Here is a 25,479-nt window from a genome sequence, read left to right as displayed (position 1 = left end):
CAAATATCGTCTCCCATTCAGTGGGTTGCCTTTTCACTCCGTCAATGGTTTCCTTCCCTGTGCAAAAGCTTTTTAGTTAGATATAATCCCATTTGCTTATTTTAGCTTTTGTTGCCCTTGCCTGAGGAGACCGGTCCCCAAAATATTGTCAAAATCTATGTCAGAGGGGCGCCTGGGTGGCTTAGTCAGTTAGGTGTCTGCCTTTGGCTCAGGTCATGATCCCGGGGTCCTGGGATCAAGTCCCACGTCGGGCTCCCTGGTCAGCCAGGAGCCTGCTTCTCCCTCTCCCTCTGCATCTCTCCCAGCTCATGTTCTCTCTCTCAATCTCAAATAAATAAAATCTTTAAAAACAAAACAAAACAAAATAAAATGAATGCAGAGAACTGACCGGCTCTGGTTTCTTCTAGGAGTGTTATGGTTTCCAATCTTTCATTCAGGTCTTTCATCTGAGTTTCTTTTTGTGTCTGGTGTAAGAGAGTTGTCCCGTTTCATTCCTCCCCATGTGCTATCCACTCTTCCCAGCACCATTTGTTGAAGAGCCTGTCTTTTCCCCATGGTGTATTCTTGCCTTCTCTATCATGGATCAATTGAGTATGCATGGGTTTACTGCTGGGTTTTCTAGTCTATCCCATTATTATGTGCCTGTTTTCCTGCAGTACTATACTGTTTTGATTTCTTTAACTTTGTAATGTAGTCTGAAATCAGGGAGTGATATGTCCAGCTTTGTTCTTCTTTCGCAAGATCGCCTTGGCTATTTGGGGTCTTTTACGGTTCCATACAAATTTTAGGATTCTTTGCTGTAGTTCTGTGAAATGCCATTAGTGTTTTGATAGAGATTGCATTGAATCTGTAGGCTGCTCTGGGTAGTGTGGACATTTTAACAATATTAATTCTTCCAATTCATAAGCATAGTGTATCTTTCCATTAATTTGTGTTGTCATCAATTTCTTTCATCAACGTCTTATAGTTTTCACAATACACTTTCCCAACAAAAACATCCAGGTGGCCAAAAAGCCCACGAAAAGATGCTCCACATCACTTGTTATAAAAAAATGCAAAGCAAAACCCCAATGAGATACCCCTTCACACCCGTCAGAATGGTTAGAATCACAAAGATAAAAAATAACAAGCGCTGGTAAGAGTGTGGAGAAGAGGGAACCCTCAGGCACTATTGTTGGGAATGCAAACTGGTGCAGCCACTGTGGAAAACATTACAGAGGTTCTTCAAAAAATTATAAGTAGAACTACCATAAGATCCAGCAGCTCAGCTCCTGGATTTTCTTTTCCTGAAGAAAAGAGATACATGCCCGCTGTGTTCACTGCAGCATCATTCACTGTAGCCAAGATACGGAAGCAACCTAAGTAACCACTGATAGATAAATGGACAAAAAAGATGTGATAGACATAAATATTACTTACAGCCTTGTAAATAAGTGCGTGGGCTCCCCAGAGCTCCTGTCCATACTCTCCCCATGTCCTCCTTACAAACAACCACAATTGGGCACCCCTCGGGCCTAGATGTGCTGGTCTTTCTGCCTTTGGGAAGACAAGCTAGGGCTGAGGCCAGCTCAGGTCCAGGAGGTGGGCTTGAGCAGGGGACCCAGAATGTAGTCAAGAAGGGGGTTGTGGGCTCCAACGGGGTTCTATGCTTGGTCCGAGCAGGGCGGGGAGCAGGCAGGAAAGGACCAGAATGAGGTCCTCCGAATCACAGGGCCCAAGCAGAGGCCCGCTGCCAGGTTAGGGCAGTTGTGACCAAGTATTTCGTCCACTCATCTCTCTCTCTCTCTCTTTTTTTTTTTTTTAATATTTTATTTATCCAATTGAGAGACAGAGAACAAGTGGGGTGAGGGGCAGAAGGGGAAGGATACTCCTCGCTGAGCGGGGAGCCAGGAACAGGGCACGATCCCAGGATCCCGAGATCATGACGTGGGCTAAAGGCAGCTGCTTAACCGACTGAGCCACCCAGGCAACCCTGCATCGTCTCTTCATCTTTCCCCAGCTCCGCCCTTCTGGGTTCATTGTCTTCACCCTGCACTGAGAACACAGAGGCCGAGAATAAGGCTCACGGCAAGGGCGCGTCAGAGCCAGGCCCTCTGCGCTACACCACAGGGCTTCCAAGGCCCTCCCTGCTCCAAATCACTTGATTATGCCCTTCTTAGAGTCTACTTATCTTTGCTTTAAAACAAAACAAGACTGTAACAGATTTAGACTGAAAGGGGAGGCCCAGGGAACCTGAAATAGGAAGACCCAGCCTTGACCATGGAGGAGGATTCTAGAACTGAGGGCTGGAGGCGTCCAGCTGCTGTCCAGCCAGGAGACCGGTTGTCTTGGAGGTCATCAAACAAGCGGGCAGAGACTCATTTATCTTTTTAGCTCCCTACCAAGGGATCTCTTTATCACCTGCCCAGCCTTTAAACCCAATGTCCACCCCCAAAGAGCGTCTTTTAAAACCGTTTGGCCTTGAGAGGCAGTCTACGCTTTATCTCTGTTTTGTTCTGTGTTGGCTTCCCTGAGGGTTATCAGGGGAGGCTCGGGTTTCTCTGTCTCCTGTTATCTCCCTGCTGCGTTTCAAAGCTGCCCTCGCAGCAGCTCCCGGCTTGAGCTGGAGCCTTACCCCGCAGAGGCCAGTGGGCCTCCTGAGTGCAGGGTCCCAGCTTCTGGGACCTGCCTGTCCCTTGCCTGCCTGGGCTTTCATCAAGGCTGGCCAGGTGTCATTTGTGGCCTCTCCAGGGAACTTTATGATACCAGGCAGAGCTTTGATTTGGAGAGTTCACAGACCACCCACTATTTTTTTTAATTAGGGAAACCAACATAGGCTTCTCACTTCACTTTTGTATGTATGTTTATCTATTTGCCAAATACGTTACAAAAAGCAGCTTTTTTAATTTCTTTTTTTTTTTTTTTTTAGATTTTGTTTATTTATTTGACAGAGAGCGACATAGAGAGAGAGGGAACACAAGTAGGAGGAGCAGGAGAGGGAGAAGCAGGCTTCCCGCCGAGCAGGGAGCCCAAAATGGAGCTTGATCCCAGGACCCTGGGATCAAGACCTGAGCCAAAGGCAGATACTTAACAACCGAGCCACCCAGGTGCCCCAACTTTTTTTATTTCTTAAGAAAGAAGGGACACTTTAATTCCCATTGAGTGGGAAGGCTATTATGTCAGATTAAAATGATTGTGTCCCCCCCCTTCCAGCCCCACCCCCTGCAAGAAAGGACAGCTGGCATCCTCACATGACCCCTGAAGCCTGGGAAAACCTTGTCCGGCTGCATGGGCCCCTGCGCGGGTGTTAAGGCCCAGCTCTGAGAACACAAGGCTCTGGGAATTTCACAGAGCTGCCAGGTCCTCGCACACATTGTGCTCTTTCATGGCCCTCACTATAGCTCACGATGCTTCCCTTGGCACGCTCACACTCATCCTTCAGACTCAGCTCAGGCGTGTCCTCCTTTAGGCAAAGCCAGATGCAGGGAGGTGAGCTCTGGGCAGTCCACACAGGGCCCCATCCTGCCTGTGTTGGGTCAAGGGGTCTGCTATTTGCCATCTTGAAATCCGAACAAGGGGCCTTGAATTTTCATTGTGCCCTGGACCATACGAATTATATAGTGGTCCTGCATCCAATGACATCTTTCTGACATCACCTCTCACCCTGAGTTGAATCCAGTACCTCCCCTGGGCTGGCACAACCCCTCTGCTCCCTTCCTCCCTCACACCCCAATCAGCCCTGATTCACTTATTTGTCTCCCCACTAGACTCTCAACCCCAGGAGGGCGGGGCAGAGTTTACATGGACCCCATACTGTATGTATTTAGCACAGAGCAGGTGCTCAGTAAATGCATGTTGAAGTGAACAGTCCAGATGGTTGAAGGCCTGGCCCACTTCCCTCTATGATTCTGGCCAGAGCTGGGCTTCAACCCATTTCTCTTGCTTTGGGGCCAAGACAATCCTCCCTGCCCTCTTGCTCTCCTGACCAGTGGCTGAAGGCCAAAACCAACCCAGACCAAAGCCAAATATAAATTTGTTTTTCTGACCTAGGACCCAAATTAATGTATTTTGTTTTTCCCAAAGGTATTCTACCCTTTTCTAAAGCAGTTAAAGTCAACTAATCCAGAACATCAGAGCATCCTCAACTATCCAGGGCTTGGTGGGGTGGAGTTGGGGTGAGGACCAAAATACCACCCAAGGAGGACTGGGAGCCCTGCTGGGTCATGCAGGACTCACACTGGGCCCCAGACACGAGGAACTAGTGAGGTCCGGGCCATCCGCACTCTTGAATGTGTGAGGCAGGAGGAGTAGCCAGTGTTGAGGCCGACTTTTCCAGCAGGAGGAAAGGGAGGGTATGGCTTATACCAAGCCTGCCAAATTCACCACACAATCTCCTTAAAGCCTTTCATCCAGCTATCCATCCCCATCGGGCTTTTGTTGTCTTTAATAGCAGTCCTCTCCTGGCTCTGGGATGCAGGTCCAAGTCCAGAAGTGAAGTCAGAGCCAGTGGTTATCTAAGTGTGCAAGGGGCAACACTGGGCTGTGCTCTGAACTTCCCCCATTGGACCCCAGGGTCCTTTCTCCTCCCTCTTCTGGGTTCTCACCCAGCAGGGTCCAGGCCCCATCTGACCAGTCACTAGCAGAGAGCAGACCACAGCCACCAGGTGTCCCTTGCCCATCCTGAAAGCCATTGCCACCAACAAATACTTGAATATGGTCTGGACGCCCAGCTCTGGGCTCAGTTACCCTGAGGAGGGTATATCCAGCTTCAGAAGCCAAGGGCCCTGGTCTGCTTTCTAGAGCTCTGGTCCCCCAGTATCTCAGAGCACCTGATTAGGAGTTATTGGAGAAACAAATGACCAGGCTGGGCAGACTCAAACTTCTGGATAGTTTGTTTGTTTTTTAAGATTTTACTTATTTATCTGACAGAGATCACAAGTAGGCAGACAGGCAGGCAGAGAGAGAGGAGGAAGCAGGCTCCCTGCTGAGAGCCTGATGTGGGGCTCCCTCCGAAGAGCCTGAGATCATGACCTGAGCCAAAGGCAGAGGCTTAACCAACTGAGCCACCCAGGCGCCCCATTTCTGGATACTTTGAGCACAGATGATCCCTGCGTGGCTGGCGGGGGGTGGGGGGTGTTGTGTCAGGTGTGGAGGTCAAAATAAAAGGTTTCTATTTTCTAAATTCAAAAAAAGAAAAGATTTCTGTGCCCAAGTCCCAAGATGAAGACAAAGCACTATAGATCCATTTAAAATTTGGCCCAAACAATCACAGACTTCTTCACTTGCCACCCCAAGAGCCAGCCAACCAGTGGCAGCCTCACTCCAGTGCCCGCCCCTCTGAGAGCCAGCCAATGAGCAAGAGCCTTACTCCCTAGCAGCGCCCCTTCTGAAAGTCAGCCAATCCCTAAGCTCCAAGGCTGAAAGTCAGCCAATCTGCAAACAGACCAGCTTTTGAAAGTTGGCCAATTGCTGACCAGCCTGCTCTCCCCACTCTATATAAGATCAGCTCTTCGCTTGCGGTGAGTCTGTGCTTTATTCTGAGTAGGGCGTCTGTCTGTTTTTGCAAGCTAGGAATTCCGCTTCAGTGTTTAAGATACACATTCCCAGCGAGGAGGGCTAGCACTCAGCATATGTCCCAGTGGCTCCTGGGGGCATCCGTGGTACCGTCCCCTCACCGCCACTGCACACACACCAAGGCTAGGGCAGACTCCCTGGGCCCTTGGCCATAGAGGCCTGACTCGTGGTTTCAGGACCTCCTGGTCACTTCTCTAAAATCCTGTCCTCTTCTTTCCCAAGCTTTGTCCCGAGAGGGTGGGGGAGGGAGGCTGTGGCTGAGGAGGGTGTGTGGGGGGGAGGTATCTCCATAAGGTCTTCTGTGGGCGCCCACAGGCAGGAGGAGAGGTTCAGCCTAATGGGGGTCCACTGACAGGAGACAAAGCTTGCTCTCCCAGGGCTGGTCTGAGAGGGACAGTGACAGATGGAGGACACCCATGATATCATATCTGTTTGGTGTGACATGGTTTGATAGGGGAGGCAGGATACCTTAAGAGCACTCAACAAAACTCTAGAGCCCCCAGGCCACATCCAGTTAGATCCCTTTCCCTGGACCTGCACTAAGTGTTGAGAGAAGTCAAGAAGTGAGGGTAAGTCAAGAAAGGCTTCCCAAGGGAAGTGAGGCTGAGAAGGTTGTGGGACTGACCCTAGCTGGCACTTGAGGTCAAGGGAAAGAAAAGGACAACACAGCTCACCCCTTTCTGTCTTCTCCTATTCCTGTCCCCCAGTATCCTTCAGGCTAAGTCTCTGGTGGGGTGAGCCCAGAGCAGGAGATCCTTGGGGAAGAGAGCTTTTGTGGGCGGCATGGTAGAGGAGGGAGGAGGGCAGGATGGGGCATTTAGAGTGGCCATAAGCAGAATCAGCCTGCTATGAAGTTTCTTACCTGTTTGCTCCTTTGAAGATTCCCCTTCCTACAGACACCTATCTCTGCAGCTCCCTTTACATCAGAGCCTCAGTCTTCCCTTTGTGTAGTGGGCACAGCACCCGCTCTGTTCCCCTCCTGCAGCGTGGCTACTGGTGCCTTGTCACTTGGCCTCCCAACCCCCACCCCATGCAAACCTCCAAGAGGCTGATTTGCAGAGCACTTTGCCTCTTGTTTGCCAGGTGGCTTCTTTTGGAGCCGGCCAAGCATTCCTAGGTTCTGGCTCCAACGAGCTCTACTCTGTGCCTATCTGCCTCAGGTGGACAAGGTTCCTCAGTGCTTCTTCCTGGAGTCCAGGCTGGGACCAGGGTAAGGCCAGCAAGGTACCTACAATGGAAAAACAAAAAACAAAAAAACGTAAAGAGGCAGTCACTCTTCAGTGCCAAGCCTGCACTTGTGACACTCTGAGGGTGAGTGCTTCCTGAAATCTGGCCCCTAGATTCCTTATCTGCTGCCCCGGAGCCCCTGTTGGGAGTGTTCTAGCCTCTGGGGTCTGAAATAAAATTTCATCAAATGTGCCCTAAAAGCTGTTAGTCCAGAGTCTGTTCTTGAGCTGGCCCCGGCTTCCCCTTCCTTGGCCCCAACCTCCTCTTGGAGGGGAAGCTGGAACAGGTAGGAAGAAGGTTTGAAGTAGGTAGGACTGTATGATGAACCTGAGACTCAAGGAAGGGAGGGGAGCCCCCACCACACGCCAGAAACTGAAAACCATGTTGAAGGGCTCTCCTTGGTTCCTGCAGAAGGAACCAAACTGGCCAGGCTGTGATTGGGACCAGTGCTGATGTGAAACCCAGAACTCTTAGTTGACTTTGGTCCCAGAAGGGTCTCAAGGGCTCTGGGAAAGGCCAGGCTGGCTGGGAAAGGCCAGGGTTTAAATCCCAGGTCTCTGATAGGACTTAACTGTGAAAAGGGGGGCTACTGTAGAACCAGGAGAGACAAGGCAGTAAAGGTCCCCAACTGACTGTGTGCGCCCGGTGAGGGGGTGTGTGTCCCCCAGCTGTACGCCTGGGCCTTGGGACCTGGCCAGGCACTGGGGTGACCTTGTTCCTCTCTTGGCCCTGCCTGTTCTTTGCTCTGCAGGTAGTTTTATCATTCCTGACTCCTTAGGTATCCCTCCTACTTTCAAAGTACATCCAGAGCCCAAAACCCACTCTGTGCCTGGGTCACTATTTGTGGTCTCAAAAAGTATCTTCTGGGGGCGCCTGGGTGGCTCAGTGGGTTAAGCCGCTGCCTTCAGCTCAAGTCATGATCCCAGGTCCTGGGTTCAAGCCCCACATCGGGCTTTCTGCTCAGCAGGGAGCCTGCTTCCTCCTCTCTCTCTGCCTGCCTTTCTGCCTACTTGTGATTTCTCTCTGTCAAATAAATAAATAAAATCTTAAAAAAAAAAAAAAAGTATCTTCTGTGAGTCTAGTGGAAGGAGAGACTGTCCCTGCTCCCTGGCCCTTCTGGTGATCAGATGGCAGAGGTCTATAAGGCAGTTGGAACCCTGCCTGTGTTGTAGGGTGAGTGCCCTTCTCTGGGGAGGTGCTGAGCCAGAGCTGGGCTGTGTGTGTGTGTGTGTGTGTGTGTGTGTGTGTGTGTGTGTGTGTAGGCGCTCCTGGATTATTCCAGGCCAGGCCTTCTGCATTCTCTGCGTGGCTGGGAGGCCTGAGCTCACTAGACAAACAGCACCTTGGCAGCTGGCCTGTAGGGTATTGTTTTCAGGAGGTGCTTCCTCACTTGGATCGGGAAAGGTGAAAAACAGACAAGGCTGAGGATTCTGAGCCCCACCGACCAGAGTGTGCAGTGATCTCAAACTCTCTGCCTCCCCTATATTTCTCCTCCCAGCTCTCTTGGGGCTGAGGAACTTCCAGGACAATCTGGACCCAAGCGGCCCCCCTGACACTTAGGAGACTTCTGATTGGCAGGCTTGGGCCTCACTTTGGCTTGCCACCCCCCAGTGACGGGGAGCTCAGTGTGCCCCCAGAGATTATGAGGGGTAAAAAAACAGAACAGACTTTGGAAATAGGCTGAGGTGGTCATCTGGGGAGGCTGGAGGGACATGCATATAAACCGGAACTGGTGAGGTAGACCCCACAACCCAGGTCCAGCCGCTTCGACAGTAAAGGGGAGCAACACGCTACCTTGGAATGTGCTTCAGTGTGTAGGGTATTTGAAACTGGACATTGCGGGGCCAGCAGACTCGGGAAGGGCTTTTTACCTCCTCCTTAACTGCCTAAAACAGTTCAGAGGGGCACCTGGGTGGCTCAGTCATTAAGCTTCTGTCTTTAGCTCAGGTCATGATCCCAGAGTCCTGGGATTGAGCCCCGCATTGGGCTCCTTGTTCAGCGGGGAGCCTGCATCTCCCTCTCCCACTCCCCCTGCTTGTGTTCCCTCTCTGTCAAATAAATAAATAAAATTCTTAAAAAAAAAAAAAAAAGAAGAAGAAGAAGAATTTAGATTGGGGGCCTGTACCAAGAAGAGGGCTCTTACCAGAGATAACTTCTTACATCCGAAAGAATTATCTGCAGGGCATGGCCAACATCTGCTTACCAAACTTTTGCTCTTCCCGTCTTCCTGTGAATTGTCTTCCTCCACTTTGAAGTCCCAGAACCCTACCGCCTTCTTAGCTCAGAATAGCATATAAGCCTTGATTATCTTACTACCATTGGGAGTCTCCTATTTTTATGGGGTTCCTGTATTTATGAAATGTGTTTTTCTTGTGCTAATCTGTCTTATGTCAATTTAATTATTAGACCAGCCAAAGAACCTAGAAGGGAGGAAGAAGAAAGTTTTCTGACCTTACAACAGTGTCTGGGGCCCACTGGCCAATGAGGTAGGTCCCAGGGAGAAGGGGTCCAGCTCAAAAAAAAGAAAGACCTTCTCTCAGCAGAACTGGAGGCCAGTGATCTGGGGCATTAATGAGCTTTCTGTCACTGGAGGAGTACAGGGAGAGAGTATCCCACAGGCGGGGCTGTGAGGGCTTCCGGAAGGGCCCTTCCTGATGGGACCAGACTCTGCTGACAGAGACAGGCCTGGTCCAAGGACCCAGAGGGGATCCAGTAGGACTAGCCAAGAAGGTCTTTGGCTTCATGCAGGAGAGAAGTCAAACATGAGCCCAGAGGAAGTGAGAGCAGAGTTTATAGTGAGTAGTAAGCGATAGTGTACAGCAGATGGAGGTTCTGGGAGACTCAGAAAAGGAGAAGTGAGGCTCCCCGCTGCTTGGGGTTAGTAGTTTATATTGGAAAGGGGTCCCGGGTACATGTTCCTTCAGGAACCCAGGGTAGGGTCTGATCAAAGGTGAGTGTCAGGTGAACAATAGGTATTTTTCCATAAATCACCGAAGGTAAGGGGGGTATTGGTGCCAGTGTTGACCGAGGTTTGTTCAAAGCTACTGTCCTGGAACGTGTTTGGGATCCAGTTCCTCTTAGATGTTATCAGGTGTTTGGGGGCCTAGGATGAACCTTAGAGAATGGTTAACTTTCTTGTTTCCCCTTGGAGTGGTATCCTAGCTGCTTTGCTTTACTCAGATACAAAATCTAGAGCATGAGTAAATGGGACTTAGGAGTGAAACAGCAGAAGGGAAGACTTTCTTTTCTTTTTTTAAAAAAGATTTTATTTATTTATTGACAGAGATCACAAGTAGGCAGATAGGCAGAGACAGAGAGGGGGAAGCAGGCTCTCCGCCAAGCAGAGAGCCAGATACGGGGCTCAATGCAGGGCTCGATGCAGGGCTCAATCCCAGGACCCTGGGATCATGAACCAAGCTGAAGGCAGAGGCTTTAACCCACTGAGCCACCCAGGTGTCCCAGAAGGGAAGACTTTCTAAAATGAAGTCCCTTTGGGACACCTGGGTGGCTCAGTGGGTTAAAGCCTCTGCCTTCAGCTCAGGTCATGATCCCAGGGTTCTGGGATCGAGCCCCGCATCAGGCTCTCTGCTTGGCAGGGAGCCTGCTTCCCCACCCCTCTCTCTGCCTACTTGTGATCTCTGTCTGTCAAATAAATAAATAAAATCTTTTAAAAAATAAATAAATAAATAAAATGGAGTCCCTTCAGCTTCTCTATTTTACTCCTCTGGGAAGATGGTCTGGCATATCCCAGCTGACCTGTCTGAGAGAGGGCTGGGGGCTAGAAGGATGGAGCGGGGGAACCTGGGCATTGCCCATGTGGCCTGCTCTCAGGACATCCCCTCCCCCTGGGCATCAGTAGTTGGCCCTTGGCTTCCTCCCCAGGTCTGTTTCTGTCCCAGCTCCTGTCATGACTCAGCAAATTCTCACAGCCAGGTGAAGGCAGGATTGTGAAGGAAACAACCCCCCCCCCCCCCCCCCCCCCCCGCTACTGCCCAGCAGGGAGCAGAGCATGCCAAGCCCTCAAGACTCTTCAGGGCTGGGCCTCACCTCCCTTCAGGACCTCTGGGACCCAGCTGGGTGAGGGGCCTCCCTTCTCAAGGCCCAGACCTTCTGTACCAGTGAAGCGTCTGTGGTCTGATTAACAGAACTTGCCCCTCCGTGCTGTCAGCTGGGCCTCTCCCAGGGAGAACTCCATCAGAGCCAGGCTCTGGGAGGGCCCGGCTGCCTCACGGACAGGCATAGGCGCTGACTGATAGGAAATGCACAGGGGAGGTTGTGGGGGCCAGAAGGGGTCCTCCTGAGTCCTAGGATCCTATAGGTGGGCCTGCTTTGGGTGTGAGGCAGTAGGGACGCATTCAAACAAGATGCAAATCACCCCACAGTGCCCCAGCCAGTCTCAGAGCTACCCCTTCCTCTTCCTCCCGTTTTGGGAAGCCACACTGGGTCTGAGCGGCCACCAAGGAGGCTCAGATTTGGGTCAGGCTCTTCCCCTCAGCCTCACCCTCAGGCGAGGTTCCTTTCCTCCCAAAGCCTCAGTTTTCCCATATGAACCCATCTCTAAGGAAGCTTGTCTCCAGTGACCTGAGGCTTTCCAGTCAGGCCCTGGGGTGGGGTGGCATAGGGGTGGGGAGGTCTTGGAGGCCAGTGAAAGCCAGAAGCAATCTGGATCTCCAGGGCCTGACATCCCAACAATGCGGCCCGTCAGCCTCCAGCTCAAAGGTGAAAGCCCATGGGCCTGGGGGTGAGCACAGTTTGTGCTAGTGGTATACAAAAATCAGGATGGTGGGAGCTGTACACCCCAACCACAGGCAGTAAGAGGGGGCATCATATGCAGAGAATTTAAAACAATAATAAAGTCCATCTGCCTTTTATTTTCACCCCGTGCTAGCAGTTTTTTTTTTTATTTTTTTTTTATAAACATATAACATATTATTAGCCCCAGGGGTACAGGTCTGTGAATCACCAGGTTTACACACTTCACAGCACTCACCATAGCACATACCCTCTGTGTTAGCAGTTTTAAACCATGTCAGTGATAAAAGAAACACTCCTCTCTGGAAGGCCTTTATTGGTCAAAGTTCTAAACAATTGCTACAATTACTACTGAATTTTTATAATAAATCAAATAAGTTCAAATTAGCACCTTTCCTGCTTATTCATGAATATTGTGTCACACATCAAAGTTCACTCAGAGAATTCCCTGTTACACACGTGCAGACCAAGCTGCCAGCACATGTTTGCAGTTCCTGGAGGTCCCCTCCGCCCTTTCTGGGCCATTCTTGTCTCCGGCCCCCGCGAGACAGAGTGCTGGGTATAAACTGTGAATTCCACATAAGCAAGGGTAGCCTGGTGATTGCAAAGACAAAGGAACAGACCTCGAGTGCCTTCAGTTCTGTCACTCTGGGACAGCTTAAAGGTCTTATTTCTGTTTAAAATTTAAACTAGTTAAATTGTGCAAAGAGGTGTAATAATTTTTTTTAAAGATTTTATTTATTTGAGAGAGAGTGAGTGCATGAGCAGAAGAGAGGGGCAGAGCAAGAGGGAGATGCAGGCTCCCCCCTGAGCAGGGAGTCTGATGCGGGGCTTGATCCCAGGACGCTGGGATCATGACCTGAACCAAAAGCAGATGCTTAACCCACTAAGTCACTCAAGCGTCCCATGATTTTTGTCTGATAAAAGCAAAGTTTGGTTTATATGGAATATATTCATTTCATTTCATCATCTTTGTGGTATTGTTACGTCAAGGAGGAAAGTATTAAAGAATGGCCCACTATGAGAGTCAAATGTGCTTGAGATGCCATTGGCTTGAGCAGGTCTGCAGAGGGGGACACAGCTGCTTCTCCACCTGGGAGACCCTGACCCCATTGGGAGGGCAGGAAAAGTGGTCAGCCTCCCCAGACAGAGAAATGGCCTCTGCTGCCCTTCCCAGCCCAGCAGTAGGCTCCTCCCCACTTCCAGCTGTGGATGAGGTTCCCCAGAGTAGCCGGAAGCCACCCCATTGCACCAGGTCAGAGGGGCAGGGAATGGAATGGCTCCAGCTTAGCCCTGAGCGAGCTCTGATAAGGGGCAGAGGCCCCAAGTGGCCCAACCTCAGCCAGGGAGGGCAGCCTAAAAGGCGTCTAGAAAACTGAAAGTTGCCCTCCCTCTTTGGCCTATATCTCCCACCCTACCCCACCTTCTCCTGTGTCTGATTGGAGGGGTGTAACATACGCCACTGTGTCATAAGGATTATTCTGAGCTGAAGATATCTGAAAATCAACACATACAGGAAGAGGCTTTTTTTCCCCCTGAACTTCCCTTATCTGCCTAAAATCAGAGCCTCCCAAAAGAATTCAAGGGTCATATATCCCCTCCCCAGAAATTTCACAACCACAGAAGATTGACTCCTGTCACCTGAGACCAGGATAAGGAGTCACCTAGACCGACAGTATCACAAAACGATCCTATCTCCCATCTATTCTAGAGGCCCATTTATCTTCCCTAAAAGTCATTTGTTTTCCCCTAAGTGTTGTTACTCCCTTCCCCCTTCCTCTATGGAGATGGTATCTAATATCTGGCAAGGGACAAGTATCTGAAATACATAAAGAACTCAAGAAACTCAACAGAAAAAAACCACAAACAATCTGACTAAAAATGGGCAAAAGACCTGAATAGAGATTTTTTCCCAAGAAGACATCCAAATGGCCAACAGACACATGAAAAGATGCTCCATATCACTCATCATCAGAGAAATGCAAACCACAATGAGATGTCACCTCACACCTGTCAAAATGGCTGTCATCAAAAAGACAAATAACGATGACTGTGGGCGAGGATGTGGAGAAAAGGGAACCCTCGTGTGCTGTTGGTGGGAATGTAAATGGGTGCAGCCACTTTGAGAAACAGTATGGAGGGTCCTCAAGACATTAAAAATGGAACTGCCAGGGTGGCTCAGTCGGTTAAGCATCTGACTCTTGATCTCAGCTCAGGTCTTGATCTCAGGTTTGTGAGTTCAAGGCCCACACTGGGCTCCACGTTGGGCATGGAGCCTACTTTAAAAAAAAACAGAATTACCATATGATTCAGCAACCCCACTCCTAGGCATGGATACAAAGGGAACAAAAACAGATTCCCCAAGAGAAGCCTGTGTGCCTGTGTTCACTGCAGCATAATTCAGAATAGCCAAGACACGGAAACAATGTTAAGTGTCCATCGATGGATGAAAAGATAAAGACGTGGTACATATGTACAATGGGATGTTATTCAGCCATGACAACATGGGTGGATGATGAGGGCATTATGCTAAGTAAAATGTCAGGCAGAGAAAGACAGATACTGTGTGATATCACTTTATGGGGAATCTAAAAAGCAGAATTCATAGAAACAGAATGGGCTGGTGGTTGCCAGGGGCTAGGAGGATGGGGGGAAATGGATAGATATTGGTGAAAGGGTACAAATTTTGAGTTATAAGATGAATAAGTTCTGGGGATCTAATGTACAACATGGTAATTATAGTTAATAATACTCTATTATATACTTGAAATTTGCTAAGAGAGTAAATCTTAACTGTTACCACCACAAAAAAGAAATGGTAATTATATGGCTTGATGGGAGGTGTTAGCTAACCTATGGTGGTCATCATTTTGCAATACATAATTCTATTAAAATCAGCACATTGTTCCACTTAAACTTACACAACGTTGTATGTCAATTATATCTCAATAAAGCTAGAAAATAAAATAAGGTGATATATGAGCCCCCAATTTTTTTTTTTAGATTTTATTTATTTATTTGACAGAGCGAGAGAGCACAAGCAAGGAGAGCAGTAGAGGGAAAGGGAGAAGCAGGCTCCCTGCTGGGATCCTGATGTGGGGCTTGATCACAGGACCCTGCAATCATAACCAGAGCCAAAGGCAGATGCTTCACCATCTGAGCCACCCAGATGCCCTATGAGCCTCATATTCTAACTGCTTCTTTGAGCCATATTCCCATGAGCTCCTGCCTTAGTACACAAATAAACTTTATCTTTTCTCCCGTTCATCTTGTAGCCTGTCAGTTTAATCCACAGGTCCTCAATCACTGAATCTAAGTAGGTAGAGGAAAACGTTGTCCTCCCCAACAGGATTATAATAAAAATAGTACTAGATCACATTCGTTGATCATGTACTTTATACCAGGCCCTGTCCTAAACCTTTCTTGGTGTTACCTAATTTAATCCTCTCAATATCCACCTCAAAGGTGGATGCCATTGTAAACCCACTTAATAAAAACAAAAATTAGGGGCGCCTGGGTGGCTCAGTCGTTAAGTGTCTGCCTTCAGCTCAGGTCATGATCCCAAGGTCCTGGGTTTGAGCCCTGCCTCGGGCTACCTGCTCAGGGGGAAGTCTGCTTTTCCCTCTCCCGCTCCCCGTTTGTGTTCCCTCTCTTGCTGTGTCTCTCTCTGTCAAATAATAAATAAAAATAAAAACAAAAATTAAAGACTAAGAGGGGCGCCTGGGTGGCTCAGTGGGTTAAAGCCTCTGCCTTTGGCTCAGGTCACAATCCCAGGGTCCTGGGATCGAGCCCTGCATCGGGCTCTCTGCTCAGCGGAGAGAGAGCCTCTCTCTCTGCTTGCTTCTCTGCCTACCTTTGATCTCTGTCTGTCAAATAAATAAATAAAATCTTTTTAAAAAAATTAAGACATAAAGAGGTTCACTTGCTCAAGCCTCAGAGCATAAGCAGTGGAGCTGGGATTTGAATTTAGTCATACCCAGAGGTCAAGGCTACGGAGCTGGGGCTGGGCAACATGTGCTGGGAGTCCTGCTTCTGGCTCTGCCACCACTGGCTCTGTAACTTGGGGCCTCAGTTTCCTTGTCTTCACAGTGGGGCAGTCATTCCTTCCTAGCTCTGAGGGTCATCAGTCCCGAGTCACTGGGGCTGACAAGGAAGACACCAGCTTGAGTGTGATCTGTCTACATGGTTCACCGAGGCAATATCATACTACAGGAAGAAGCCAGTGGCTGCAGGGGGAGGGACTCTGGGCTGAAGCCCTAAGGCTTTGGTGTGCCACCCTTTTCTGCCCCTGCCTTGCTGTGGACCTCTGGACCACTTTCTTGTCCTCTCTGATTCTCAGTGCCTTCATCTTTATCTACCTGGTCTTGAAGATCTGAAGAGAAGGTGTGAACTATGTAAAATATACTCAAAACGTAGAGTGTATCAGTGCATAAATTAGGAGTCCCAGTGATGTTTTGACCACATCTGAGCATCCACGTACGATGATTGCCTAATTTGAATATTGATCAGACCTACAGCCAGATTTGAGGGAGTTGTGGAGCCTGCATACGTGCCAATCCTATCAAGGGGAACACCTCAAGTTTAGCTAATTTGCATAGTGCCAATCATAGTGAAGAAATGAATGGCAACTCCCTTAGGGGAATTGTGGGAAGATTAAAAAAAATTATATATGTATATAATACGTTTTATGTGATATAATATATGTAGTATGTATCTACACTGTATATATTCCTGGTACAGACTTCCTAAAACCCTTGGAACTTCCTGATAGGAGTGTCTTTTGTTACTAATAACAAGCTCTTGGACTAACCTTGAATTTATACTAATGAGGTGACTTGGGGTGGGGGCCCCCCAGATAGTTCAGGATGGGGGCTGATCACCATGATGGGGGAGGATCACCACCAAATATGTGAATAGAGAGTGGGAACTTTCACCCACACCCCTACCCTGACCTCGGAGGAGGGGAAGGGCTGGCTACTGGATGATAAAAACTATTTTTTTAAAAGATTTTATTTAATTTACTTGACAGAGAGCGAGAGAGCCCAAGCAGGGGGAGAAGCAGAGGGAGAAGGAGAAGCAGACTCTCCACCAAGCAGGGAGCCTGACTCGGGGATTGATCCCAGGACCCTAGGATCATGACCTGAGCCAAAGGCAGCCGCTTAACGGGCTGAGCCACCCAGGCGCCCCTTAACTCTTTCTTTGTATCCTTTATAATGAGCCAGTAAATTTAAGTCAAGTGTATTCCTGAGTTCTGTGAGTCATTCAAGCAAATTATTGAACTGGGGGGATGGGGGCAATTGTGGGAACCCGAGTTCATAGCCCACCAGAAGTGTGGCTACCGCAGATACCCCATTTGCAACTGGTATCTGAAGTGGGGGTAGTCTTGTGGGACTGAGCCCTTTAACTTGAAAGATTGTACACCAACTCCTGGTAGACAGTGTCAGAACTGGGATGACTTGTTGGACACCCAGTTGGAGAATTGGTTGTTGGTGTGGAAAGAAACTCCACACAGGAAACAATTACAGGAAAGGAGTTCTCAGGGCACCTGGATGGCTCAGTCAGTTAAGCATCCGACTCTTGATTTCGGCTCAGGTCATGATCTCAGGGTCTTGAGATGGAGCCCCGAATCCTGTGTGTGGGCTCTACACTCAGTAAGGAGTCTGCAGGGGATTCTTTCTCTCCCTCTGCCCCTCCCCCCCCCCCCACTCTCTCTCTCTCAAATAAATAAAATCTTTAAAAAGGCGGAGAGGGAGTTCTCCGCTGCTCAGAGTAGGAACCCTGAGCTTCCTCAACCCCAAGCTGGAGGCACGCGGTCTCTCAGCATCATGCATGAGAAGGTTTGAAATAAAGGGCAGATCTCCATCAGGAGACTCTGTGTGTGGCTCTGAAGAGCTTCACACCAGAGCTGATGCAGAAGAACATTCTAGGCAGCCACAGTTAGTGAGAGAGAGAACATCTATACCAGCAAAGCGGGCCACCATGGGCAACCACCTCAAGCCCGCGCTCCTTTTATTTCTGCCCTAGCAAGGTGTATGTGTGGCAAACGTCTTCATAGAGACTTTTCTCTAAGTAGGTGGAATGATTCTACTTTCGCATCTTTTATGTTGAATAATCATATCATAAATGTGGAAAATGTAGAAATGCTGCCCATTTTGTCCTGGGGCCTCTGAAAACTAGAGTTTGCTGCAAGGACTAAGGTGCTAATGCTTTATTCGGGAGATGAGGGGAAGGGAGGGAGGCCAGGAGCGCTGGGCTGCAACACAGGGCTTGTGGTTGGAGATGCCTACAGCTAGCTTCACGACCAACAGGCAGGGCGCTCTGCCTGGGGATGTGGCCAGAGGGTCACAAGGAGGAGTGGCACCTTGGAGCAGTCCAAGGAGGGACAAAGGAGGGAGAAGATATCTGCCCAGCTATTTCCCAGCTCCTATTTCCCACCGGTCAAGTTTCACCTCAGTTGGAATGAAATCGCCCATAGGGGTTCATGGCCAAGTTCCCCCGTGGTGAGATCCATGCATGGGATGCGGTGTTTTATCCAGTTCTGAAAGTGGAGAGTGGCCTGGTGCTGGTGGCACGCCAGACGAGAGGAGGAAGGCAGATTGCTGAATGAGTCGGAGTAAGTACCCGAGGTCTGCGCCTGCAGGGAGTTCCATTTGGGTTCCCAAGCTGCTCTGAAGCCAGTAGAACGAAAGCTATGTGCCCACTGCAGGCTGATGCGCCATTTCTCCACCTGTAAAACGAGGGACTGACTGAGGATGACCCTCATGTCCCCCTGTTCCAATTCTGACCATTTCTTGGGGAGGTAGGCGACCAGGGGCCCAGCACAACTCACTCATACCTCTGCCTTCTGCTGCCTAAGACCACAACTCCACAAGCCCTCTCCTGGCCCAGCCCAGCCAAGGCCCAGTAACGGAATCCACATTCCCCAGTCTCACCAGAGACCCTCAGGTGAATCACACCCTGTCTCTGCTGTTTGATTGCTAATGATCATAACAGCCTCCCTATTACCATCTGTTACTGTAGCAACAGCAACAGCTGTGTGTCTGGCATATAAACGTGAACATACACACATGCATCTTGTTTAATCCTGACCACAACCTTGAAGATGGGCATCACTTTCTCATTTTACAGATGGAGAAACTAAGGCTTGGATGGTGCTCTGGGATTTGTCCAAGATCACCGAGGAGTAAGAGGGGCCTGGGGTAGACTCAAAACACTCTGTAGTTTGAATTTCTATGGAGAAGCCAATTGAAGAACATGCTAGAGGGGTGCCCATTTCCCCTTAATCAGACAGGTTTTCTCAAGATGCTATCAACTGGCTTGTGGCTGGTGTCCCCGCACACACTTCAGGCTAAGGGTCCTGGACGACTTCCTGTCTGGATAGGGGTGTGTGTGTGTGTGTGTGTGTACGCACTCGGCTGGAACAGTCTGGTCCTTTGCCCCCTCTTCAGTGCAGCACAGCTGGAGAGCTCGAGAGCTGAGCTTGGGCCCCCATGGTGGGTCATCAGACAGAGCTCAGGGGCACACAGCTCACAGGCTGAACTTGTGTCATCAGGCTTTGCCCACACTGCGTGGCCCTCCTCCGTGAGGAGACGCCCCCTCCAGCAGCTGGTCTGGAGCATCTGGCCATGCTGAGAAATTGAACCCAAACCATCCTGGTCTGGGGCTACTGTGGTATGAAGAGTGTCTCTTCCAAATCCTCTCAATCAGGAAGTAGTTGCCTGGGACACCACGGTCATTCCCCTCAAGGGAACAAACGACCACACTTGATATGTGGAAATACTTTGTCAGCCAAGAAACTGCTGCTCTAAATTTGCTAAAACTGGGTCAATATTTGGCTTCAATCCCCAGGACAAATACCAGTATGGAAAAGGGTTTTATAGCTGTGGATGCTCTGTAGACCAATGAATGTAACCCGTCACATGTTGTCCAGATGGGCAGTGAATGGGGTGTTTGACAATGTTATCTCTCATTTGTTTAGAAGCAAAAGACACATTTTTAGAAAGTATTTTCAGAAGGAGCAAAGCAGCACAATGCAAATGGAAGGGATGAGGCCCGGCAGCTGGGTGATCAACGTTCCATAACAAAACTGTGTCTTTGTTTAACAAGTTCTTGTCCACTTGCAATGCCCTGTGAGTGCTTTCCCAAGTGCTGAGCTTTCTCCTAGGAGGGAGGGTTTGGGAAGCTCTTTGGCTTCTCCTCCCCCAAGGATCTCCCCAAGTATCTCCCAATTAAATAACACTGCAGTTCCTCCTGGATCCTGTGGGGGCATCCTTCCCTCGCTTGGCAGACATGGGCTCAGGGTCCGAGTTGAGGACCCATGGTTCAAGGCACTGGGGTCTACCGGCCTTTAGAATTCTTTACCATTTTAGCTCTGAATTTATGGAAGTGAACTTCTGTGGCGGTGATGGAGCCGGTGCAGGGGCTCACAGCAGGCCCCCACCTCCCTGCCTCCCTGGACCTAGATGTTGGCGGTGGCTCACTCACGGTAGGGTGCACCTGTCCATCTGGGCTCCTGCTCCTCCCCACCCTGCAGCCTCTGGCCCTCCTTCTCCAGACTCGCAGCAATAAGGTACATCTGGCGTAGCGACAGGGACAGGGCAAGCCTCTCTCCCAGTCCTATGCGGCGACCTAAGCATATCCTGTCCTGGAGATTGGGACCTGGGTGGGGACCCCAGGTCTTTGGGTCGGAAGATGGCCTGACTTGACTTCCTGGGGCAACTGTCTGGTGGCTGGCAGGAGGCACAACCTCGTAGTTGGTGGGCTCCATGTGAGCATGCCGTCTTGGGGCTCATCCACTCCCCCACCCCCCCACTGGCAGGTCTGCACTTGCCCTGTGAATATCCCCACATTGGAAGGAGTGCACTGTTCACTAAGTAAAAAGAACATTATGGTGGGTTGAGAGAAAATTCGCAGAAAGGAGGAAAAAATTTTCCTTCTGCACTTTTTGAACAAAGGACCCTGTAATTTCATTTTGCACTTGGCCTGGCAAATTATGGAGCCAATCCTGTAGGCAGTGTTGTGCTGGGGCCAGCAATCACTGGCTCCGGGCTCCATGATCTGTGATGTCATGTTAGAAGCTTGAAAGAGCCACGGTGATAATACTAACAATACAGAAATCAGGCAAATGCTGCAAAACAGGACTTTTTTTTTTTTTTTAAAGCTGGTTGTTAAACATTTACTAGCATACTGTTGCATAGAGCATTAAATAACACAGGAAACTTCTTACTCTTGTTCTTTTTTCTGACTAAACCTGTAGGCCCAAACTTCTATGGGGACAGTGCAGAGCCAGGGAAGGAAGGCTAAGGGAGAAAATGGCTCACTCAGTGCCACGACAGACCCAAATCACTTCACCACTGTCACAGGGATGACGAAATAAGAGAAGTAATGGGACTCACCCACGAAAACACAGCAGGATAGCTGCTGAGCTCATGTTTGGACCCGAAGTCCTAGCTGTTGGGATAGGCTCATTAAAAACCACACAGCAGGTGCCTGGGTGGCTCAGTGGGTTAAAGCCTCTGCCTTCAGCTCAGGTCATGATCCCAGAGTCCTGGGATCAAGCCCCGCATCGGGCTCTCTGCTCAGCAGGGAGCCTGCTTCCCTTCCTCTCTGCCTGCCTCTCTGCCTACTTGTGATCTCTGTCTGTCAAATAAATAAAAAGAAAATCTTTAAAAAAAAAAAAAGAAAGAAAGAACCACACAGCACCCGTCCTTGCACAGTGCTCAGCATGGGGTTCCGAGTTTCAGGGGTAAACTGGGATAAGGGTGCTCAGAAGGAGCAGGCAGGAGGGGAGCTGGAGGGAAGGACCTGGAAGTCCCAACCCTGCAGTTTTGTCCTCTTCCGGGATCTTCACAGCCTGAGGCAGAGGCCTGGACAAATGAGCAACAGGACAGAACGTTCCAGCAGCCACTGACTACATCAGAGGCACAAATATTTGCTAAGACCAGGGGCCTCCCAGACATGCTGGCAGGATTGGGGAAAGCAAGTGTATGGAGCCTCTCCCTCTGGGGCCAGGTAATCCAGAGAAGGGAGAAGCCCCTTGAAGGGGTGTCCCTGACTCCATTCTCTTTGTCATATTTGTATATGAGTATCTCACACCCATAAGTATGTAAAGTCCTATCACAAAACACTTCCTCAGCCATGAACGGAACAGAGAGCTGACCCCCATTTTACAGATGAGGAAACTGAGGCCCACAAAAGGAAGAGAATATGCAAAAGGGCTGGGAGATGGGAGAGCCTGAAGTGGAGACAGGACCAGAGAGCTGACATCCAACCAGTAGTCTCCCACCTGTGCTGGGTCTGCAGCACCCCTACTCAAGAACTTCCTTGAGCTTTGCGGGCTTGGACTAATTGCTAGTCACTGACTGATCGCCAGACCGTCTTCTCTGGTCAGACACCCCACCCCCCGCAACCCTGCTTCTTATAGCTCCCCTGGGCTGCTCCTGTCCAGAGGAACCTCTCTTCTCTTCTGACCTCCCAGCTCAGGGAGCCCTTCCAGCCCCACACCCTCTCCCAGTCTTGATCCTCCTGCCTTGCCTCAACTTCCAGTCTGGAAGGCTGTCCCGCACTGCTCCTGCCACGGGGCTCTTGCCCTCTCAGGAGTGGGATCATGAAGGACCGGGAAGCAAAGGTCTGGATCCCAGTTGCAGCTCTGTCACCAACTCGCCAGGTGACCTGGGGCTACCCTGCTCTCTCTGAGTCTCACTCAGATCGCTTGTCTGGACTCAGGTCTCCTGCCTCACCAGGGGAATAAGAGTCTGGGTGGGAAAATCCTGGCAGTGAGGCCACAGCTGCTGGGGTTCTTGTTGGCATCTGCATTCCCCAACTTGGGGCTCCATCCAGATCCTTTGTCATCCAGCCACACCTTGTTATTATTGACTTCTGCCTCTTCCCAGGGCATGGGTGGGGGGTGGGGGGTGGAGAGGTGGAGGGGTGGGTGATGCTATGTCTGGCCTGAGAGCTCAGCTGGGGTGGGTGCCTGCTCTCCTCCACTGGGCATGGGGAGCCAGGGGGCTGGGCCAGAGCGAGCCAGACCTGGGCATGGGGCTGGGGGCTGGAGGTTGGGGGCAGGGTGCTGCAGCAAGAGCGTTTGGAGGCCACCTTGAGTCCCAGTCCTGAGGGTTCTGCCCTTCAAAACTCCAGGGTGTTAGCAACTTTTCCCAGGCAAGAGCAAACTCCCTATCCACACCGGCGAAATTAGAAAGAGCCCCTCGGAAATGCTGGAGTCTTTTTCCCGTCCCCACGAGGCAGACTCTTGGAGGGCTCAAAGAAGTGCTCCCCACAATGCCTAGAATCAGAGACTGTCGCAGCAATGCCCTGCATTATACAGATGAGAAAACTGAGACCTAAAGACATAAGGGGACTTGCCACTACCGCCGGGGAGACGCTGGTGTGTTCAGATGGAGGGTCCTTGTCTTGAGGCTGTGTAGGCCTCCCAAGCACCAGCTTTTTATTTAGTTCGAATGTTTTTTTTGAGGTGTTTTGGAGGCTCACGCCCTTTCGGAGTCGCCGCCGCCACTGCTCCGGGTCTTAGCACGTCTAAGGCGGAAAGAGGACCGATACCCGCGGGCGCGAAGCGACCTCCTGGAACTGGTTCCGAGGCTTCGGACTTTCGGATATCCCAGGTATTGGCGGCCCTGCCAGAGCAACGGGGGCGTGCTCGGAGGGCGGGGCTATGGGGGCGGGGCCGGCGGCTCTAACTCCGCCCCCCGGGCAGGCCTCGCTCGGGAAAACAGGCGGCCGCGGCACCTGGGGGCTTCTCCTGCAAGCCAGGCGCCAAGTTACATCACAGTTCCCGGGAGTTTCCCGCCTCGGCGGCCAGGTCCCCGCGGCGCTTGCCCGCTCGTCCGCCCGCCAGCCCGCCGCCCGTGTCCGAGGAGCAGAGGGGACCAGGGACCGCAGGGCAGGCAGGCCTCCCCGCTTTCTCCGGAGGCCCCTGGGACTTAGCGGAAATCTGGCTCGGCTCGAGGGCGGGGGTTGTGCCTCAGTTTCCCCATCCGAAACCAGGGGGCTGAGTTAGGACTGTGCGTCTCCCAGCTGGGGGGGTGGGGTGGGGGCGGAAGGACGCGCCCTGAACCCAAGAAGAGTGGCGGCCCCTGGGGTGGGCCGTGACTCTGGCCGGGCTTTCCACTTTGGCGGGTGGTGGGTGCTAGCTGAGCGACCTAACCCAGAACGCAGTCCCCCCCCACCGCGCACCGCCCCCCGCCAAGGCCTTAGGCACCACTCAGCCACGCAGGGGGACGGATGACTTTGTAGTATCCTAGCATACCCCTCTCTCCACTTGCTGCGGACACAGACCCTCTAGGTAAAATGAAAAACATAGTCGCAGCGTGCCACCTTCCTGCTTGTTCGTGCCAGCTTTGTAAAAGATACTAGATTGCACAAACAGGAGGAAGTTTTCCGTGCAACATCAACAGCTTCCCCCTTGAAGCCTGAGAGGAAAATGCTGCTTAAGGAGTCAGGGGCCCCTCGCGCTTGGGAGACGCTCAAGCAGAATGTGGGCCAGAGCCCACAGGACCGTAGTAGAAAGGATGCTTGCTGCGATCTCCCGAGGCTGCAAAGTCCTGGGGCTCCAGGATTTGGTGATTCTGCAGCTGCACTGCCCAATAAGAAACCCCCTAGCCACGTTTAGCTACTGAGCACTTGAAATATGGTCTGAGGAGAACCCCCAGAGCTGGCATGATTATTTTAAGACTTTTAAGAGTCAACCAATGCAGAAAACAGCTTCCGCAGAGCTTCCCTTATCTGACCAAAAGGATCAACTTCCTGGAAGTGAGGCTACATAAATTCCCTCTTCAAGAGAGCTTTGTGGCCTGGAAGAAGATGAGAGGCCATTCATACCTATACAGACGAATATTATCACAAACTTTCTTACCTTTCTTATGTTCTCCTAAAAACCCATTTGCGTTTTCTAAAGAAATCTGTTTTTCCCATTGAACTATTTCTCCCCACTCTCTCTTCTCTACTAAGGTATGTAAACCTCCAACTGTAATTAAGGAGACTGCTGCTTCCTTGGTTGGCTCCTGTATGTACAGGAAATACCCTTTTTCTCCAGTTAATTTTCCTTTTGTCAGTTTAATCTGTAGGCCCCAGCAGCTGCACCTCTGAGGGTAGGAGAGAAGTTTTTTCCTCCCCTACAGTGGCTAGTCCACATTGATAAGTGCAAGAAGTGTAGAATACACACAGGAGTTTAAAGGCAGCATGAAATAAAAGAATGTAAAATATAGGGGCACCTGGCTGCCTCAGTGGGAAGAGGATGCAACTCTTAATCTCAGGGTCATGAGTTCAAGCCCCATGTTGGGTGTAGAGATCACTTAAATAAATAAAACTTTGGGGGGGGGAGAATGTAAAGTGTATCATCAATAAATCCATATATTGATTACATGTGAAATAATATTTTGGATAAATTGGCTCCAATAAAACATATTATTAAACTTAGTTTCAGCTCTTTCTTTTTCCTTTTTTCCTGTCTACTAGAAAAACTTCAAAAGATATATTGGGGGGCGCCTGGGTGGCTCAGTTGTTAAGGTCTCCTTTGGCTCAGGTCATGATCCCGGAGTCCTGGGATCGAGCCCCGCATCCAGCCCCTCATCGGGCTTCCTGCTCGGCGGGATGCCTGCTTCTCCCTCTCCCACTCCCCCTGCTTGTGTTCCCTCTCTCACTGCGTCTCTGTCAAATAAATAAATAAATAAATCTAAAAAAAAAAAAGGCAAAAACATATGGGGTTGGTATTATATTTCTATTGGAAAGAACTCCTAAATGTCAGGTAACCTTGTGTCTTTGGGTTTACTTTTACCAGGCAACCTCACAAGGATTTATTAACTGAATGCTCTGTGTCGGGTCCTGAGCCACTCCGGCAGTTGGGGGGTGGAGAAGGAGGAGACACCATGCCAGCCCTCGGGGAAGCTGCCAAGCCCCTCTTGGCTCTCAGCTCAGCCTGGATGGGTCCTC

The sequence above is a fragment of the Enhydra lutris genome, unplaced genomic scaffold (assembly GCF_002288905.1).
Source record: "Enhydra lutris kenyoni isolate GAN:26980312 unplaced genomic scaffold, ASM228890v2 scaffoldscaffold31, whole genome shotgun sequence".
NCBI lineage: Eukaryota > Metazoa > Chordata > Mammalia > Carnivora > Mustelidae > Enhydra > Enhydra lutris.
This window is presented reverse-complemented; position numbering follows the sequence as displayed.